This window comes from Perna viridis, chromosome 5, assembly GCF_037379345.1.
Source record: "Perna viridis isolate PV_CMFRI_1.1 ecotype Kerala chromosome 5, ASM3737934v1, whole genome shotgun sequence".
Taxonomy (NCBI): domain Eukaryota; kingdom Metazoa; phylum Mollusca; class Bivalvia; order Mytilida; family Mytilidae; genus Perna; species Perna viridis.
In genome coordinates, this window is record NC_142449.1 from 28,851,767 (window position 1) to 28,867,052 (window position 15,286).

General features: G+C 31.8%; 2 long non-coding RNA genes across 2 annotated transcripts; both read left to right on the plus strand.

Annotated features, from left to right (window-relative positions):
- The first annotated feature begins 6,181 nt into the window (after positions 1–6,181).
- LOC148616986 (uncharacterized) lies at positions 6,182–8,187 on the plus strand. The gene is made up of 3 exons (XR_015921916.1): positions 6,182–6,374; positions 6,693–6,737; positions 7,004–8,187. It is a non-coding gene; the product is annotated as an uncharacterized LOC148616986 (long non-coding RNA).
- Positions 8,188–10,439: 2,252 nt separating this feature from the next.
- On the plus strand, positions 10,440–12,930 carry LOC148616987 (uncharacterized). The gene is made up of 5 exons (XR_015922498.1): positions 10,440–10,722; positions 10,932–10,982; positions 11,669–11,710; positions 12,240–12,345; positions 12,865–12,930. It is a non-coding gene; the product is annotated as an uncharacterized LOC148616987 (long non-coding RNA).
- The last annotated feature ends 2,356 nt before the right edge of the window (positions 12,931–15,286 follow it).

Consider the following 15,286-nt stretch of genomic DNA (forward strand, 5'->3'; position numbering starts at 1 on the left):
ATAGACTGGTTATTAGTATGCGAATGGTGACTAATTGTGAACTGGTCTCTCGTAGCCGATTTGCTCCTCTACTGTTACGAATCACAGCCGTTGCTTAACTCTTAAAAGATCCTTCAAAACATGATCTGTTGCGTAATTTTTATAATACTTTTAGATATCTTAATTATATTTTGGCCGTAAATAATCCTTACTTCGAAAACTGTGTTTAAGATATCTACCAAATAGAACTTAAGTTGACCGAGCTTAACATAATCAGTATTAGTACACCTTTTCTAGTTTTATATATTACACTAGAATATGACACCTTCATACAAAAAACTATGACAACAGAGACGATTTTGAATTCGCTATTGAAATTTCCATTCCTAGATTGTGATATTCCCGAAGCACCCTCCGACGGTATTTTCATTACACAACTGGTCCGTTATGCTCTTATTTGTAATAAAGTGTCAAATTTAATGAATGCAATAGATTCCTCGTAAAAAAGCTTCTACACCAGGGATACCGACTTCACAAACTTCTAAACCCATAGATAACGAAACATTCGTGAATTAATTCATATATGACGGTGTTTTAAATGAACTAACTAGAAGTAATTGTTAAGTTAGTGAACGTTAACTATGGGCTAGCGGGTGGCTAACCCTTAGATAATGGAATTGAAATTATCGATCACAGGTGATATTGCGGTTTGTTAACCCACAATAGAGAAAATATAAGAATACCATGCCGCCCGTTTATTTTCCACTGTGGAAATTGCATAGACTTTTGGACTATTATTTGCTACCTATAGTTAAAGACCAATGAACTTATGTACGAGACAGCTCGGAACTTTTACAGATTCTAAATGACAGCAAATTTCCTATGTACTTATGACATGACAAGCATATATACAAGCATGTTAAGTAATGAACTAATTAAGGTGGCTGAAAACGTTCACTTTGAAATGAAAAAAGAAGTCCATGCTATACTTTTGAGCAATGAGAACTTACTTCTAATATTATAATTTGTTCTACTAGAATTAGTTATTAATATGCAATGAGGACAGTCTCTAGCCCTGACCTATGCAACATACATGCATACATGTAAGAACTTATTAACTTTATGGTTGAAAAGTTCCCAATAATTAGCTCCGAGATGATGCCTTTATTCAAATGTTATTTAACATTGCTAATAAGAACCTGAACTCAAGTTTACTTGTACTTTATCTAAGTCCTCAATAAAATTCTTAGAGAAAGTGTAATTAAATCCAAATGAAATATGGTGAAACCTTATGACACTTAATTATTGAGGCTAGCTTCCATGCGGGCTGGTATTGACGGCTAGATTCACTTTAATGACACTTAAGACTTAATAGTAGTCCAATGTGCCCATTGCACAATCTCAAAAGTTTTAATTCATTAAAAAGTTACTCGACTGCAAAATATAGCAGAACGTGTGCTCTCAGACTTCAAGTCGATAAAAAATAATAAAAAAAAATATTAACATTTGTAACAAAATATATCCAACGTTACACACATTCTCCTATTTGTTGCGAAAACACTGGCTTGTACAATTAATGACCCTGAATGCTCTCAAATATTAGAACCATCACTAAAGCAGACTCTGGTCAAACCTTTATAATGCACGTCTTTCATGAACAATTAAACTAAAAATGTTACTCCATTGCGCTTTTTTTATCTGTTGAAGATAAAATATCACATGTATATACCGTTCTCTATATATGCATCCTTTACATAATACACTTTATTACGAAACTAATTAACTGGCAGATAGAAAGATAAATACATCAAAACAAGTGAAAGAAAAAGATGGCAATGTGATAACAAACCTAGATCGACCACTTTTAAATGGAGAAGATATATCACATGTTCCCGACCTACCTCTTGGAGAAAACCTTGATGTTGATACAGACCCAGTCTCGAAGGATGAAATCATGAAAGACCTACGAATAAGGACTGGAAAAGTCCCAGGACCGAACCAAATTTCCACCTGAGGTCTTGAAGATCAGTCTGGAAAAAAACCTGCATCTCGAATGATTGATTGATTGTTGGGGTTAAACGCCCAAGCAGCAATATTTCACCTATTAGTTTGACACTCGGACCTGCACGGGGCCCTACAGCACCTTGCATGAGCTGTTTGAAAACATCTGGGTAACAGTGGAAATCCCTGAGGAGTGGAGTTTATGCTTCATCATTATGCTTCCAAAGAAGGGCGACATGAGCAACTGTTAAAAACTGGAGAGGAATTCAGCTAATTTCCAGATTCCGATGCGGTCGATCATGTATTAACCAAATTGCCACATTACGGGTCATCATCGAGGAGTAAATAGAATGGCAATCCGCACTCTACATAAACTTCGTGGACATGAAGAAGGCCTTAACATGCACTTTGGAAGGTACTGAGACACATTGGAATCAGTGTCAAATTGTAAAGATTATCCCAAGACTCTGCAAAAAGACCCAATGCCGTCTTCCACAATTCAACACTCTCACCATCCTTCAATGAACACACAAAAATACGCCAAGGTTGTCTCCTGTCATCCCATATTTTCTATATGAGTGTGCAAGAATTTTAATTAGATATAATATACAATCATGAATTTACTTATAGGTTGCTTCTTGCCTAATTGATATATTTTGGGGTGCTTTAGGTTACAGACCACCGATTTAACCAATGAGCATTTGGAATGTACGCAGAAATAGTCCTACGCAGAAATTACCCCTGTTCCTCATAGTGCTGTAAAACGTTATCTTATTTAAAAGATTTAAACAGTTTCTGTACATTTATAGGTGCATTTTGCTTCATGTGATGACAAGCTTAATCTCCATAATGATTTCTAAATATACCCCTATCTTGTGAAAACACTGGGATTTCCCATGCTATTTATAGACCCTTCACTTCCGGTGACCAGTACTGCACTGCAAGTCTGCTAACCCCACATGTCATTCTGAGGATTGTGAGCTGACATATGTAGAATCATGCTGATATATAGTCCTCTGCAGGTTAAAGTTAAGGTAAAGTCCAGAGAAGCCATTGAACATTGTAAAATTAGCATAGAAGCCTACGGGAAGTGGAATTAGTGGTTTCTAGCCTGAAGCTGAAGCCATGGCAAAATGAAAAGTTTCTTGGAATAGCTTTGAACTACTTGAAGATCTTGCAAAATTTGCCATGAGAGGATAACACTACAAAAATCCTTCAAAATATGCATTTTTTTAAGTTGTAGGTCCAAAGTATGGATAATTGGTCTTTTTTGCAAATTTGTATGTCCTATCTTGTAAAGAGTGTAAGAAATTTAGTAAAATATCAAATATTAAATTTTGAGGGCTATATTTACCTCATTATGGTGGTAATCAGCACTTGAAGTCAAGTTTTGTGTAGATTTGAGCAAAAATATGGTTCGAAATGAGGAAAAACTCACTTTCATTACTGCGGTTAAGGACATATAAGCATTTCCCTATGGCAACATGGAAAATCCATTTTTGAGTACGTTTTTGTCTTTAGGTGCTCTTTACTGGTCATATTTTAATGTGAAAACACCGTATTTACAAATTTAAAGCCAAAGATATCACCTTTTGTGAAAATTGAAAGATTTAGGGTTTTTGAGAAGAAAAAGGGGAAGGCATGTCAGAAATAAACTTTTAAAAATAGACCAATTTTTTGGAAAATGATTACTTTTAAAGGCTATCTCTTTATTATTACTGTTAAAAAAACAAGTCATGATTGATTTTTTTTAATTGTAAAGTCAGAAAAAAAATCTTTGCAAATATTTAATACATTGAAGTATGGTAGAATATTGTTAATTTTTTGCTCGCGCAACTTGGTTTCCCTATATTTAAAAATCAAATATTTAAAAAAAGTGCTTGTCACATTTCACTGAAACTTTGCAAATGCATTCAGTATGTGAAGAGGAAGATACTTGTATAGTTATTTATTTTTTCTAAGACAGAAAGTGACTCTTTAGGACTATAGACTCTAGATTGGCTATGCATAATTGATTGTGACGTGGGTTGCTTCCCTGCTTAAGTCCCAGACTTTTTCGTGCTATCGCAGAGGAAGCTTTTTCCTGGCATGCACGAGTCCCAAACTTTCTCGTGTTCTGTATGGTTTAGAAAAAAGAAGCTCCTCATCAATTCCTGGCTACAGACAAAGACATGTCTTGTTTATAGGGCAAGTAAATTTCAGTCAACCCTCAACATTGAAAATCCTACTTCAGGTATACTTTCACGAAAAAACTTTCAGTTGTAGCCCTATTTCTAATAGCCAAGGTTTTTACTGAAATAAGGATACTAGTAAATTTTTACATGAGTTATTTCTCCCAAAGGACATAACTCCTAAGAGCTGTCAGTTGTTATCATGTTTATAATTGCAAAGCTTTCTTTTGAAATAACGATGAATGTTTACAGGAATTATTTCTCTAAAAGGATGAAATCCCAAATAGAAGGAAGCTTTCAGTTGCTGTAATCATTCTAAATTGCAAATGTTTCCTTGAAAATTATAATGAGTGTTTACATGAGTTATCTCCATAGGAGGACAGCATTAATTTATTTTGGGGACCGTACTACAAAAGCCCCGTGCAGGTCCGGTTGTTAAAAGAATAGGCCTGCAGCAGCGCTAAGCTTGTCGTATAAGGCGACTAAATAGTGCTCAGAAACCTAGCCGGGGGCTAGGCGCTTTGCCCACAGAGCAGCTGGGATGTGTGCCCCAGGTGGTGGAATGGGGTACCCCTGGCGTGTTACATGCTGGGGTTGTCAGGCTATAATACGGAAAACCTGACTGCAAACCATAGTGGTGCACTGTGTTGGGAAAGATGCCACGTTCCTCGCACGTTAAAGAACCCTGCTGTGGTATTCTTTTGGAGTAGGAACCTTTGCGCTCCGCCACAGGAGGCTAAATTGCCCGACCTTACCCATCCCCCCTTTTTCCAGTGGCAATCAAAATTTGTCGACCCTATTATCCTTGTGTCCCGTCTTTTTTTTTTTTTCATTTCATGTTCATTTTATCATCCATTTCATGTTCATCGTCTGAATATAGCTGAAAAATTGCTGCTCGGACGTTAAACCCCAACAAACAAACAAACAAACGTACTACAAAAGGGGTTGTTCGAGGACCCCCTATCATAGATTAAAGTATCCCCATTTTTATTCTATAAAATACGGTATCCCTATTTTAATATATTTATAAATCAGAACCCCCCATTTCTAGGGTATCCCAAGTTTATTCTATAAAATACGGTATCCCTATTTTAATCTATTTATAAATTAGAATCCCATTTCTATTTATAGAACAGAATAGGATATCCATATATAGGACCTTATCGGAACCAACAACAGAACTTGTTAATAGAATAGGACTCCATTTTTTCTATTGAACAAGACTACCACCATTAGGGATACCATTGATGTGTTACAATATCTCGCTTTAAATCTTATTAACTACAAACTACCTATCATTCAAACCAATCTTTAACACTCAATAAATATCTATACTATCAAAATCAAGTAGTGATTGACATACGTCGCTATATGGCTGAAAATGAAAGTATAAAGGGTGTACAAATAAATAGACGTCAATGGCAGTATATTCAACAGATACTACAATATATTAACAAAGCATATAACCAGACTATAAGACTGTAAGAACCCCCTAGATAATACTATAAAAGTAAATTAAGGTATTAGAACTACAGTACTTTATCTTAAAATGTCTTCCTTTACACAAATGGTACTCCTACAAGATCAAAATCTACGATTACAAGAGGCACAATTTAATTTAATGATTCCTTATACATCAGCTGACGATAAATTAAAGCTTTTAAAGAATATTAAAGACCAATCAACTTTCATTATATTCAATAATTGCTATTTCTCAATGCTATGGTTGTTGTCTCAGCTCTGTTTTTACGGTCTCTGAAATAAATAAACAGCACTGATGTAAAATTTTGTTAAAATATTATTTTGTGGTGACAAATAAATAAAAAAAAAACAAATAGAAAAAACTTCTTAGAAGACAAAGTACATCAATCATTATAAAATCAGTCATTAAGAGAAAATTGAAACAATTGATCAGAATTGCAAGTGTTTGTCAGAACTTTCCAGTCTCATTACCATTTTGGAGAGATAATATACATAAATTATTGTCATCACTCTTTACAAAACAAGGAAAATCGGTCATTATAAAACCTGTCATTAAGAGAAATAAACAGATTTTCAAAGTTTTGGGATCAAAAATTTATTATTACCATTTGGAGAGATAAAACATAAATTATTATTTTAACACCTAGACTATATTCAGGGTGGTCTTTTCAGTGCTATAAAAGAACGGTTCGAAAATAATTGAGAACAACTGCTGAAAATGGCACAGAAAATGATCCAACAGTAAGTTAATTTTATGTTTTTCTTAATCTGTTTCATAGTTTTTTTACCTGAAGTATTATGGTGTAATTTAAAAAAGCTCAGACCATGTGTAAAATTCTGAATGCACACTTTCACGATGTTTAAAAAAAACATATTCTGGAAGAAAAAATAAAACTTTCATGCCTAGTCTACTTTATAATTCATGCGCTTGATCATTCTAAAATGGTAGTAGACCAACTAACAAGGAACTGATTTTGTGTCGTCTATATAAATTTTATCTGTTTCATATATAAACGTGTTGTACAAAAAATAATATATTCAACATATATTTTTTTATAGAAAAATATTGATGGATGATGACACAAAACATTTTCAAGAAACACGGTGAGAACCTCTAATATTTTTAACAATATATTTTCAACCATTGTATAGAATAAAATGTACATAATTTATTGAACAGCTCGCTGCGCTGTTCAATGAAATATAAAAAAAAACTAATTTTTTTGTAAAGAAATGACTACGGTTACTAGAAGAAAAATCTACTTTTACTGTAATAACTTAAAATAGTCAGTCTCATATGAAACTGCACACGACGCATGGTATCCCTATTTTAATCTATTTATAAATTGGAATCCTATTTCTATTTATAGAACAGAATAGGGTATCCATATAGGACCTTATCGGAACCAACAACAGAACTTGTTAATAGAATAGGACTCCATTTTTTCTATTGAACAAGACTACCACCATTAGGGATACCATTGATGTGTTATAATATCTTGCTGTAAATCTTATAAACTACAAACTACCTACTATCATTCAAATCAATCTTTAACACTCAATAAACATTTATGTTATTCCATTTGAAAGAAGGCAACTCCTACTTATAGTATCCCTATTTATTAAACAATTACATACAAAAGCAAGATATTTTAAATCAGATCTTATTTATACGTAAAGAGGGAAAATACAACATTGGTTTAGGAACAATTAAGAAAATGTTATCTAATAAGGAGTCTTACACTGTGCAGACACCAGTGCGACGAGCATTTGCAAGGAACAGAGTTATTGTCAGTGGTCTCGATGATCAATGGGACGTGGATTTAGCCTCCATGGAAAACGTAGCTCAATACAACGACAACGTTAAATTTTTACTGATAGTCATAGATATTTTTTTCAAGATATTTAATGGTCAGACCTTTAAAAAATAAAAAAAGTTCCTCAGTAGCCGAGGCCATTAAAAACATTCTAAAAGACAACAGAAACAGGAGACCCCTTGTTATACGTGCGGACCAGGGTGGTGAATTCAAATCAGAAGTGAAAAAAATCTTAACAAAACAACATATTCATATTTTCTACACTCATAACTCTACTATAAAGAGTTCATACGCCGAGAGGGCGATACGTTCACTGAAAGGGAAAATTTATTCTTTTTTCATGGAAAAACAAACATATATAGACGTTCTGCAAAAGATCGTTAGTAGCTATAATCACACCCCTCATCAATCTTTAGGGGGGTATACACCATCATCTATTAACAAAACTAACGAGGACGAAATGAGGTACGTGCAATATCTTGTGCGAATAAAAAAGATGAAAGGAAAATCAACTAACACACCCACATCAACAAATACCAGTCAGTGAAATGGGATTGGACATCATATATGCTGTGTTGGAATTTTACATAAATGAAAACCCTGAGGAAAAAAACAAAGACATTGTTTTGGAATCATTGATAAACTTGAGTACCATCCTGTTTGAGAAGAAAATTATACCATATTGTTATTCTTATTCATTATCTAAAAGAACATATACTATAATAAAATTTAAAAAAAATCGGCACTTGAGTATTATTTCAATACATTCCATTTGTAATACGTTTAAGAAAAACCCTTTTACGGTATCCCCCCGTTAAATCTATGGACCCCTATTACAGATTTGGATACCCCCATTTTATTCAATAAATATGGTATCCCTATTAAATCATTTAACAGTAAATATAATATTAGTGTTACAGTTTTACTTTTTCATTAAAGATCCCAACACCATCTAGCTAACATGTCTTACTCCAAAGGTAGATCTGAGGAACATAAGGACAAAGAAGAGATCGAAGATAATAAAATTACTATGCCTGAACTGTCAAACTTTATTTCAAACGATCAAACGATGATAGATAAGCGACAAAGTATTGTTAAATGGTTAATAGGAGTACTTCAAGTATTACTTTAACACATTTTATTTATGACAGAAACCAACATTTAATATGTTAATGTACATGAGAACATCTAAATGTCAAATCTGCAATCTTGACAACCTGAACATAAAGATGCCACTCAATGGTTTGTTTAACTATATAAAATAAACAATGTTAATTTTATGGCCTACCTACTTGACATATTAAATACATTTAAAAACATCCATCATGCATGAATAATTAAACACCATTTGTTTTCAAACATGTTGTCATCACATAGAGAAAAGTCTTTATACATCTAAAAGTTGATATTTAACAAAATCCACATGGAGGCATGTAAATGTCAAATCTGTAATATTCACAACTTGAGCATAAAGATACCCCCTGTTTTTTTTTGTTTTTTTTTCACTCTCTTCTTTTTTTTATTTAAAACAAAAAAAAAAAAAAAAACAAATATGTACAACAATTATAAAATCAATATCTTATAACAAATGCAATTAACATTTAAAAATTTAAAACATACATGCAGGTAATATTGCACCAACAAAAAAAAGAAATCTAACTATTAAACATTTAAGCACCTACCTTATGTGAAAAACAAAAAAAAACATGAAATAATTTCTCTATATCAATATCAAACTCAATACTTGAGTATTTGACAAATGCAATAAACAATTTAAAAAAATAAACAAAGGTAATATTACACCAACAAACAAAATAAAAGGCACTTCTGTGAAATGGGAATAACCCAATAGAATTTAATGTTTAAACAAACATTATTTTCATTAACCTAACACATTTTTTTAATACCTGCCCATGGTGGTAATTTAATTAAATTAAAAAAAATACCTTTTTTCTCCAAAAAAATAAGACCTTAATCTAAATCACCAATTATAAAAGTGTAATAAGTTACAATTTAAAAATCTCTGGCATTGTTTTTTTCCTTACTTAATGAAGAAAATCAACATTTAAGTACCAAAATAGATGGAACGAAAATAAATCTAATCTTCTACAAAATTTCAAGTCACTGATCAACAGTTGCGAGAAAACTCTTATAAAAGTTACCTTTTTTTCCAAAAAAAATAAGACCTTAATCTAAATCACCAATTATAAAAGTGTAATAAGTTACAATTTAAAAATTTCTGGCATTTTTTTTCCTTACTTAATGAAGAAAATCAACATTTAAGTACCAAAATAGATGGAACGAAAATAAATCTAATCTTCTTCTACATATATTTTTTAATGTTATCGAGTGAGGGCAACCTTTCGGTTCTCATTTTATATGTGGTATTGATCGCTCCAAGAGTACCTCGCCACTAGATGTCATCTAATGAAATTTCGTGTTTAAAGTAATTTTTTATATTAAATATTTTATATCTGTGTTGTTTGATTTTATTACAACTTTCATAGCATTAGATAATACTAATCTTAAAAAAAAAGAAAAATATTTAAGATTTTGTATAAAATATCAAAATTTACTAAAATTCTTCATACTGTCAGATATGAAATAGTTGTTACTAACTTCTCACGATATTCAAAAGTTCTAGGGAGTATTATAGAAATCAAAGGTTTACCCCCCAAGGTCGATCACTTTACACATTACGAACAGAAAAACGTTAGTCGTTAAATAATTAGATAACTGTTTATGCTGCTACAATAATAGTATTGATCATCGTTTTTGTATTTTGAATAAATTAAGATCAAAAGCCATCAAAAAACTTAACAGAATTACAAATGTTTGAATCAGAAATCTCTCATTACAACTTTGGAGTGATAATATACTTAAATTATTATAGGGCGTTTACAGATAGGTAAAAAACAATTGAAAAACAAACTTTTGATGCAAAACAAAAACAAAAAAAAAAAAAAAAAAAAAAAAAAAAAAAAAAAAAAATAGAAAAAGTTCAAAAGGATATTTTGTCAAGTGCTATGCCTTAAAAGATAATTACTATTTAAAGACAAAATAATAAAGTAGAAATAAAACCAATGAGGAGGGTCATTAACAGACATAAACAGATTTTAGTTTGAAGACTCTATGGTTACCACTCTAGTGAGATAAGAAATATAAATTATCAGAAATATATTCAGGGTGGTATTTTTCAGTGCTATAAAAGGACTGCTTTTAAAATAATCAAGAACAACACTGTTGAAAATGGCACAGAGAATGATCCAACTGTAAGTTAACTTTATTTTATTATTTGTTTCACTTTTATTTTTTTACCTAGAAGTATGTGATGATTTTTATGTAAGAGAAGGAATAGTTGATGAGAATTTTTTTTTTTGCTAAAAATCGCAATCCTACTTTAATTTAAAGTGATTTGGTGTCGCCTAAAATAAATTTTATCAATTTCGTGTAAATGCAATTATACGAATTTTTTTTATAGGGAAGCTTCTATGAAAGGAGATGACACATTAAAGGATTTTGAACAGACACTGTAAGGCTATTGAATACTTTATTTCATTTTTTTTTTTATAAATTTCAACTAATGATACTGTTGTACTTGTATGAAACAAAAACAAGTTAGTCAGATATTAAGACAAGGAGACGTGAACAAATTTTATTAAATACTTCAATAATATCCCACATTAAAATATTTGGTATTTTACATTTCGTGAGCACTTACATATTATTCTCTATGGGGGTTTGATCGAAACAAAGCATACAACAAAATTCCAAAAAGCCAAACACTAATTAGGCCTAAGATCAACCTATGTCTCAATTTTGAAATTTAAACAGATAATTTCAAAGCTTTGATGCGTTCGTAAACACAAAAGTGTTTTGATGCCGGAGTGGGCTAACCTCGTCGGGGAATTGAAACACCACCAGCAGAGCTAACCGACACGGAAGTTTGAAACAAAAAACTACAACAAAGTTCTAGGCTTTAAAATTTGCTACGCCTGACACGCGTTTCGTCTATGCAAGACTTATCAGTGGCGCTCTACCAAAATTATTGAAAAAGCCAAATTTATACTGTATGGGGACAAGTTCAAAAGTCAGCCACTGTGGATGTTTTTTTTTTCTTTTTTTGCATGACATTGCGCATACGGCTACTGTAGCAATCTTGTATATTTAAATGTCTATACAAAGTCATGAAAGTGATATTCAATTATTATTTTATAGAGAAACAACGATGCAAGACACTACAGATTTTCAAAAAACACGGTAAGAACTTCTAATAATCTATGTATCAACGTGGAAGGGGAAATAACTCAAATACAATATGTTTAAAAATCACATTTAAATTCACATACTCTAAAGTATATGGATATACAACCTCGGAGTACACGAAAAAGCCTGGAAGAAGACAGACTATTGAGACAAACAGAGTGATATATTTTTTTTAAAGGGGGAGAGGAGGGAAAGGTTAACTAGAAAAAAAAAACACAAATGCGATCTGTTTCAAATTCACACGATTGAATAATTTTTAGTTAAAAAAAAGATGTAAAACATACAGCTATTTTTTTTTTCACATACTTTTAAAAAAATGTATATGGATATATAACCTCGCAGTAGACAAAAAAGCCTGGAACAAGAAAGACTATTGAGATATACAAAGTGATGTTTTTTTAAAGGGGAGAAGAGGGAAAGGTTAACTAGAAAAAAACTCAAATGCGATCTGTTTCAAATTCACACGATTGAATAATTTTTAGTTAAAAAAAGATGTAAAACATACAACTATTTTTTTTCTCAGTAAACGCAAAAGACAAGAAGAACCCTATGAGACAGAGAAAGAAACAGAGAGACCCCGGATGAAACATGAGACAGAGAAAGAAACAGAGAGACCTCAGATGATACATGTAAAGTAAGTTTATTGTATTTTATGAAAAATAGCGTTATAATATAATTTTATGAAATTTATAATTTTGTAAACTGGGTTTTACCAGCAACATAAGTATTTTATGAAATTTATGATAACAAATTATACTTTGTTATTAATAATTAAATCATGTAGCTCGCAAGTAAAATTAAACTTTCAAAATCAGATTTGAAATGATATGGGAGTCATTCCCTTTTCTTTGCCGTTTTTTTTTAAAAGATTTGTCAACTATGTCAACTATGTCAATAAATAGATGGAAAAGTATAATAGCTAAAGAAATATTTCAAACTGAATCACATATGTTATTTTGAAATAGATCAAGGCTTTACCTTTAAACCTTCGTATACTTATGCACGACAGAAAAGTATGGCATTTGTCAGGTACTAGAGCTGTTATAAAAAATAAACGGCTCTTTGGTAAATTTATTGTATTTGAAAACAAGAGGCTCCAAGGAGCCGAAATCACTCACCGTACTGAAATATGTATCTTTTTTTTGCAGGATAAAAAAGGTATCCCTGGAGGAAGCAGAAATTCAGAATTTAACAGGGACAATTACTATAATTAACAAAAAAATAATAAATGCTCATACAAAAATGAATTACTTAAAAGAGCTATTGAAAACAACAAAAGAGGACATCTATGAAAACACGCTCTTCAATAACTTTATTGCAGAAAGAAGAGAAAAGCTGTTGATGAAAATAAACAAATGAGACATATAGGGTGCCATCATGAAAAAAATCACTGTGATATCAAGCTTTTATACCACGTTAAGACTAAACACCCTCCTGAATAAATTTGTTCAAGGGAACGGGGCTTAAGTCTCAGTTTTAATCAAACTAAAAGAACATATTTACCTGGTGTAATCGAAATACTCAATGGTCTCTCCGGGTTTTTCTACCTCATGGTACAACTTTATGGCATTGGTCCGTCCTCCAAAAAAACTCTCTCTGGGATGTAGACGTTCTACAATGTCCAAGGTTCCAACAAATTCAGCCATTTCCTCATCCTGTTTGATATTTTTAAGATATTCGTGCTCCCAAATACATACGTATTTGTATCCTATGCGTTTTAGGTACATCTCCTTTCTTTTCGTTGCATAATATAACTCGTTCATTGTATGTTTTGTTAAAGGATTTTTCGTTGTAGTCCTGTTTTCAGGGAAACAATGCTGGCATCCATGAACAACACACCCTGAAATATAAGTGAATACTTTTAATCGTGGTTATCCTACTTTTGTGCCTTTGCCGCGTCAGCTCATGCAATTTTACGCGCTTAGACCGTCCGCGTCTCGAATACCGCGCAGCGTCTCGAATGTCGCGCCGCTCCCCGTCGCCGCGGCCGTCAAAAAAAAAGAAGTTGAATTTGTATACACCAGGTAAATATGTTCTTTTAGTTTGATTAAAACTGAGACTTAAGCCCCGTTCCCTTGAACAAATTTATTCAGGAGGGTGTTTAGTCTTAACTTGGTATAAAAGCTTGATATCACAGTGATTTTTTCATGATGGCACCCTATATGTCTCATTTGTTTATTTTCATCAACAGCTTTTCTCTTCTTTCTGCAATAAAGTTATTGAAGAGCGTGTTTTCATAGATGTCCTCTTTTGTTGTTTTCAATAGCTCTTTTAAGTAATTCATTTTTGTATGAGCATTTATTATTTTTTTGTTAATTATAGTAATTGTCCCTGTTAAATTCTGAATTTCTGCTTCCTCCAGGGATACCTTTTTATCCTGCAAAAAAAAGATACATATTTCAGTACGGTGAGTGATTTCGGCTCCTTGGAGCCTCTTGTTTTCAAATACAATAAATTTACCAAAGAGCCGTTTATTTTTTATAACAGCTCTAGTACCTGACAAATGCCATACTTTTCTGTCGTGCATAAGTATACGAAGGTTTAAAGGTAAAGCCTTGATCTATTTCAAAATAACATATGTGATTCAGTTTGAAATATTTCTTTAGCTATTATACTTTTCCATCTATTTATTGACATAGTTGACATAGTTGACAAATCTTTAAAAAAAAAAACGGCAAAGAAAAGGGAATGACTCCCATATCATTTCAAATCTGATTTTGAAAGTTTAATTTTACTTGCGAGCTACATGATTTAATTATTAATAACAAAGTATAATTTGTTATCATAAATTTCATAAAATACTTATGTTGCTGGTAAAACCCAGTTTACAAAATTATAAATTTCATAAAATTATATTATAATGCTATTTTTCATAAAATACAATAACCTTACTTTACATGTATCATCTGAGGTCTCTCTGTTCCTTTCTCTGTCTCATGTTTCATCCGGGGTCTCTCTGTTTCTTTCTCTGTCTCATAAGGTTCTTCTTGTCTTTTGCGTTTACTGAGAAAAAAAAATAGTTGTATGTTTTACATCTTTTTTTAACTAAAAATTATTCAATCGTGTGAATTTGAAACAGATCGCATTTGAGTTTTTTTTCTAGTTAACCTTTCCCTCTTCTCCCCTTTAAAAAAATATCACTTTGTATGTCTCAATAGTCTTTCTTGTTCCAGGCTTTTTTGTCTACTGCGAGGTTGTATATCCATATACATTTTTTTTTAAAAGTATGTGAAAAAAAAATAGCTGTATGTTTTACATCTTTTTTTTTTTAACTAAAAATTATTCAATCGTGTGAATTTGAAACAGATCGCATTTGTGTTTTTTTTTTTTCTAGTTAACCTTTCCCTCCTCTCCCCTTTTAAAAAAATATATCACGTTGTTTGTCTCAATAGTCTTTCTTCTTCCAGGCTTTTTCGTGTACTACGAGGTTGTATATCCATATACTTTAGAGTATGTGAATTTAAATGTGATTTTTAAACATATTGTATTTGAGTTATTTCCCCTTCCACGTTGATACATAGATTATTAGAAGTTCTTACCGTGTTTTTTGAAAATCTGTAGTGTCTTGCA